The 6,799-nt window shown below is 38.4% G+C and overlaps 1 pseudogene; it reads right to left on the reverse strand.

The window, feature by feature from the left end:
* Positions 1–1,234: 1,234 nt before the first annotated feature.
* Positions 1,235–4,132, reverse strand: LOC148742482 (52 kDa repressor of the inhibitor of the protein kinase-like; annotated as a pseudogene).
* Positions 4,133–6,799: the final 2,667 nt, after the last annotated feature.

A 6,799-nucleotide genomic window follows, 5' to 3' on the forward strand; every position in this document is an offset into this window, starting at 1 on the left:
TGGTCCTATGCCAGCCGACGTGGTGTGACTTTACGATCAGTTCTCTAATGGTATTGCTCGCCCTTTTACCTTCTTTTTTTTTTTCTTATTTTTTTTTAACAATCTCCGCCTTTTTTCGCTTCCGCGATATACTTTATTCAAATTTGACTGTCTCTCCCTAACTTCGGAAAAATCAATCCAGCTTCGAACGAAGTATTCTCTCTTGGAACATTATCATCCTGGCCACAAAAAGTAACATTATAGAATCTCCAATAAACTCTAGGATGTCGGGGACCACGGAAAATTGGAACAAACAACTATGTTCTTTTGTTTCGAGAGGATTTATGTGAAAACAAAGCACGCATTTCAAATCGGCAGGGTGTTCGGTTGTTCGAAGATCTGTCAGGAATATCGTTCAGATATTTGGAAACCCTGGACTCGGTAGGAGAAAAGGCAAAGAACACTGAAATCATGATCAGATGCGTATGGTGACAACATGGCGGCAAAGTCATTCTAAATACAAAAAATATATATTTAAAGGACACCACTCCCAGTATCGATCAGATGAATGGAATGGGGAAGTAAAGATGAATTAAGTTAAAACATGTGTATGGGCTGGAACTAAAGGTAACACTGCGCCAAAGAGAACAAAAGGTGTAGAAAAACAAACAGATTTTCTTATCTCTTGACTAGGACTTTGGACTGCGAAAAGACCCTAGGACCCTAAATGGCCGAGTGTGCATTGCAAAGAAAAGCATGAATTAATTCATAAAAGATAAAAGTAAGCATAGAAAAAATATGGTCACGATTATTATTTTAGGGTAGTTGGTACCGAATAGTGAGAGGTGTAATAATTCGAGAGTCTCCAGCAGAGTGTTGACGGTTTTTCCCGGACTTTTGTCTGGGATCTCGATTTGCTTATTCCGTTTACACTTGTATTACACCACACAAAAGCCAGAACTAAATTCGTCAATTTCCCAAGACATTGAGAAATAAGAGTCGCCACTAGGCGATTTAAAAGAGAAGTAACTCTGTTGCAAGTCTAAGGGAGAAATCGAGGACAGAAGATTTTGATAAGGCGAAAAAGTCGGACCTTACTCTTGATTTTCGTAGAGCAGTTTTGGACTTCCTTTCAACCAATCGTTTTCCCCGGTAAGGTCGCGAGATGATTTTTTTCTGTGAATTTACAGGCCCGTAGGCTGGTTTATTCCTTGGTGGGTTCTTCCTCGCTGAAAACGGACCTTTAATGTTAAACTTAACGTTTTTGCAAAAGATTTTCCAGTTGAAGTCAACAGGGGTGTAGCCGAGTATAACAGTCTACTACAGTGTCCAGGTCCACAGGGGTAGCGTAGTGAATGTGCAAAAGCGCAAGATGGGACAAGCGATCTTTTCCCATTGATGCACGCGTGTAGTTATTCAGTCGTCGCAACGTGCTTGCGCTTCGTTCGCATTCGCACGATGTGACTGGAATTGTGCGGGAAATTTGGAGAAGAATGCTAATATTTGGAAAGAGGGCAGCATCACAATCTTTGATTGCCACAGCAGGTGAAGCTGGCCATAATTGCGGTTCCATTGCTAAGTATCGACTTCTCCATCGAGTAAGTTCCATTTCGAGCAACTCAGGGGACGGGAGATCATCAGTGTAAGTGTTAACAGCTGCATTGAGGTTGACATTTCTTGAAGAGAGAACACTTGGAACGAGGCCAAGTAATGATATGGCAAATTTTGCCGAGGGCTAAAACTGCTCTTCGATTCACATGATGATGTGATCAAGTAAACGAACTGCCACGTTTCTTTGGTGATTCAAAGGCTTCTTATTATAAAATTATCGTCTATTCTTTCCTTTCCACAGTCGTCACATTTGCAGGAATAGTGTCACGTTTTCACAACTAAGGTTTCAGTAATATTTTTTCTACGTGCGAGATATGTTTTAAGCCGGTCAAATTATTTGTGAGTAGGCCACTAAGTGGACCTTTCCAGGCAGTGGGGGTGTGGGGGGGGGGGGTCGCCCGAGTCCCCCGAACCCCCTCAGCCTACGGGACTGGTTTAAATAGCATCTTTGTCACGTGACTCGCCAGAGAGTTCAATGTTGCTTTTCATTGGTTGCCGGCCTGACCGCATCGACACGCGCTTTTAAAAATGAGGTGTAAAAACTGTGTATTTCTTAAGAGTGTAGATTTTCGTGAGGGGTCGAAGGTCCAGGGTAAAATTTCCAGGGCTCTAAAATGTCAGCCATCCATCTCATTTTATTCTTTACTCATTTAATTCATTTTCTTTTTATCATTACTTATTTTTCCTCTTGCGCAGAGAGGTTTATGAATTTGTGGAGATTCGCACCTAGATCGCGCAAACGAACCTCGGGTTATTTCTGGGAGCCGTTTCAGTTATCAAAAAATACTTTTTGGCGATGACTTTCGTCGGCAGAAGTGTTTTAAAAGGAAAGGTAGTTACGCACAAAAGCGTGTAGGGCTTTAACGAAATCGAATTAATTTCTTCTGTCCAACTAAGAATAAGAATATTGGAAAAGCCTCACATCCTTTTTTAGCCTTTCATCTGCTGAGTGCTACAGTCCAGTCCGTTTGGATGTCCGAGGTAACGCGAGGGCTCGTAATTCAGTCAACCAAACACCGTCAGTTTTGTCTTTAAAGGCTTGCACGTGCTTACCAGAACAAAACATATCAAAATTTTTGTTATTTTCACAATGTATACCTTATAAGCGCTAGCTTTACATTGATATGTAGTTTTTCATGATTCTCAGAGTAAGTCACGTCATAAGCGCTAGCTTTGCATTGATATGTAGGTTGTCATGGTTTCTTTTAAAGCAGCACGAGTGGGACGATTTTTTAATCCAGCGAAAAAATCTAGTTGATTCTCAGAATAAGTCCGTCTTGACTGTTTCAGTTTTGAAGAGTGGTAAAGGCTGTTTTTCGCATTTTCCCAAAGACATGTGTCGATTGATTTACTTAGGAGATGATATACACCTAGTGTGGGCGATTCTTTCATAGGCTAGATGAAGGAAACATTCTAAAGAGGGAAAGGATAGTATGTTACCCCGACAGTTCCCAGTGACGATAAGCTATTCAACATTTTCTGATTATGCGTTTAGGCGAATATTACCGGCTGAGAATGGCTTATTAAAAGTGCATACAATCAGAAGCCTGGAGGCTGACTTCTCGCTACTGGTCTTTGAATCCAAAGATTTCCCTACATGTAAGAGTGTTTATAACGGGCAGTAAAAATGATAAGATCTGAAAAGCCTTCAAATCATTTGAAAGTTACCGGTGAGCTGCGCTTTTGATGTTTGGCGTCAAAATCTTTCTTCGTTGAGAGTTTAATTTGGGAAATGTGAACATTTTTGTGTCGTAGTTGAATAAAAAGTGTCCTTGATTAGAAATCAAATTCAAATCGGTCATAAAACCATTGGATCCGCCACTGGAAAACATTACTTTAACTCGACAAAGAACCCGATGGAAACACTTGTACTGTTACAAGGAAAAAAAAGAGGTCAATTCAGATCAGCTGTATTCGAGTAATCTCTAGTTATTTCAGTCAAGTGAATTCCTTTCCCATCTTGATCCTTATCTCAGAAAGAATTTAGTTTGGGTGCCGCATGAATATAACCTGACAGTGACATGCACTAAAATGTTAGAGTGGGTTTTAAGGATCAGAGTATGCCATTTTATCAGATATTTAGCGAAAGTCATTTCTTCAGCGGCACATTTGGACGGAAGCGATTTCGTTAGTGGAGATCCAAACCGCCGCAACTCCATTGTCCTTCATAATACGCTGACGCCTGGTTTTTAAATTGTGGCTGATTGACACCCATCCTTACCAAATTATTAGATAGAGTCTCTTGTTTTCTTAGATCAGCAATCCTGCAAAGAAAGTCTTGCTGATTCTTGGAACTTGTGCGCCACGACTGTTTTGGCTTTGGAGACCAGCAAAGGGCTGAGCTAATTTTAAAAATAAGACAGTACTGTATCCCACAATTTAAAAAATAAGATAGTATCCCATAATGTAAAAAAAAATATTGTATACCATAGTTTCAAAAAATAAGATAGTATCCCAGAGACACTCGTCACCCTCCAATGGGTGAGGGCATGATTAGCACCCAGTGTGGGTGATTCTCTCACCTGCTTGGCGAAGAAGACATTCCAATTATAAGGAGCGAAAAGATGGTGTGTCTCCCAATAATTTTCGATGAAATAATACATTTAACTTTTTCAGAGTATGCGTGCGGGCGAAAACTGCAACACCGAGAATGACTTTAGACTGAGTATACTGGAAATATTTGGAGGCTAACTTTCCAGTCCTAAGATCCAAAATTCGACCATCATTCAGGTAATAATTGTCAAACTCGCTCAGATCTGTATACTAAGACAGAGAACTTTTTTCAATATATTGATTTCATTAATTCATGATCTTTCAACTAGAGGTCTATCAAGAGGTCTTGTCACATAATTGATTTCTACTCAATTCGCCCATTTGTTGACTGTTCATTTACAATGTCATAAAATTTTCACTTTCTAAAAATAAAATTTTGTTCGGAACTTCAGTTTCGACGGTTTCGTGGAGAGGTATAAGACGGGTCACCTCCCATAATGTTGAAGTCCTTTGGCAGACAAAATAAGAGAGGGGTCAAAAGCATCTCCCTTAACTTTTTCGCGTCTACCTCAACACCAATCTTTTGAAACTGTTCACTGATTCCATATTCGTCACTTTGGAAAAATTGTGGAAACTGTTGGGAGCCACACGCATGTACAAAGTAAAGAGAAGCTCTCTTGACAGGATACATATATCTGTAGTTTGGTCATATTAATTTTGATGAAAATCGGCCAGAATCAGTTCGTCGAAACATTTTCTTTTGTCGAACTTCAATATAGATTCTCTCGGGGAACCAATTGAAATATTGGAAAAGGCTCACATCCTTTTTTAGCTTTTCATCAGCTGAGTGATACAGTTTAGTTTGTTTGGATGTCCGCGGTAACGCGAAGGCTGGTAATTCAACTAAACAAACACCGTCAGTTTTGTCATTAAAGGCTTGCACGTGTCAACCAAAACAAGACCTCTCAAAACTTTTGTTATTTCAGAGTCTATACGGCATAAATGCTAGCTTTCCAGTAATATATCCGAAAGCGAAGATATTCTATTCCCAGGTCATGAAAAGTAAGCAACCAGATCCAAATCTGATATCTCTTCATAAGAAATTCAGGAATAGTGTTGTTAAAGATATCAAAGCCAGCAAGTCTAATAACTTAAAGAATTAGTTTCTGTGTAATCGGAAAAAGATTTTAAAAATCTGGTCAGGAATTGGATCAATCATAAACATTAGTAAAGTTGAAGCCAACTATATCCCTACCCTTTTAGAAAGTGGCAGCAAATCTATTGACAATCCTTGTGCTATTGCCAACATCTTTAACAAGTTTTTGATAACCCTATCCCGGGTAGAAACACTGATAAAGATATTCCACAGGGGGAGTTGCTTTCCTACCTCTTTTCTAAATGGCAATTTTCCTGAATCAATGTTCCTTTCCCCTATCACTTCATTTGAAGTTGAGTCTTACATATCTCAAATGGACAATGACAAGTCTATTGGCCTTTGCAGTTTTCCAGTCAGATTGCTAAAGATTCCTCAAACCAATATTTCTCCACTTCTTTCATCCCCAACTAATGATTCTTTTCTCCGGCATTTTTCCAAATAAACTTGAATTGGCAAGAGTTCCTCCAGTTTTCAAGAAAGGCTCTGGACAAGACAAAGATAATTGTAGGCCAATATCAGTGCTACCTGTTTTAAGCAAAATATATGAAAAAGCTATGTATAAGAGCCTCTATGGCTATCTTGAATGCCATAATAATATTCTCTACTCACTTCAGTTTGGCTTTAGACAGTGGTGTTCAACTAATCCCACACTTTTAGGTATCACTGAATCTATTCGTTACTCAATTGACCACAATGAGTTTGGCTGTGGTATTTTCATTGTTTCAAAAATTTTGATAAGGTAAATCATTTAATTCATTCTTTGACTAAAATCTGACATGGAAGAATCATATTGATGAGCTCTACCTAAAACTGTAATAAACTGTAGGAATCTTCTCAAAATTGAGGTACTATGTTTGTACTGATATACTTCGTATGCTTTATTATTTGTTAATCTACCCCTTTCTCACTTATGGTATCCTAGTTTGGGGTTTAACCTATCCCACTTATTTAAAGCCAGTGATTACTTTACAAAAGCGTATACTCAGAATTAAGACATTTTCTGAACCAGCATCACACTCAGAACCACTACTGAAATCTCTCAACCCTCTTAAATTTCTCTGAGATAATTGATCTTGAGATTCTTTCTTTTGTTTATCAGGGGTCCCAGAAAAAAACTCCTTCCTGTTTTACTAATTACTTTAAGCCAATATCTTCTTTCCATTCACATTATACATGTCAATTACTGAATGAAAACCTGTTTGTAAACCCAATTCAAACAACTCAATATGGTATTCTTCCCTGTGTTACACTTGTACCACACTCTGGAATTCATTACCAATTAATGTTAAACAAATCTTTCCCTTTTTTAGATTTTCTCAAAATATAAAGAATTCTATGATCAATGGTTACAATGGTGTTAAATAGTTTGTGTAAATATCTTTTATTCTTAATAGTTAGTAAATTGTTAACACTGTATTCCCTTGGTTTGAATTTTTTGTTCTGGGACACCCACTCGATTAGTTCTTAAAACTGTTTGGGTGCCCCAAACTCCACACAACTAACAAACGTATTCAAATATTCTTTTCTTCCTCTCCTTTTTCAATTGTTAGATATCCCTAG

Source organism: Stylophora pistillata, chromosome 1, assembly GCF_964205215.1.
Source record: "Stylophora pistillata chromosome 1, jaStyPist1.2, whole genome shotgun sequence".
In the NCBI taxonomy this organism is placed as follows: domain Eukaryota; kingdom Metazoa; phylum Cnidaria; class Anthozoa; order Scleractinia; family Pocilloporidae; genus Stylophora; species Stylophora pistillata.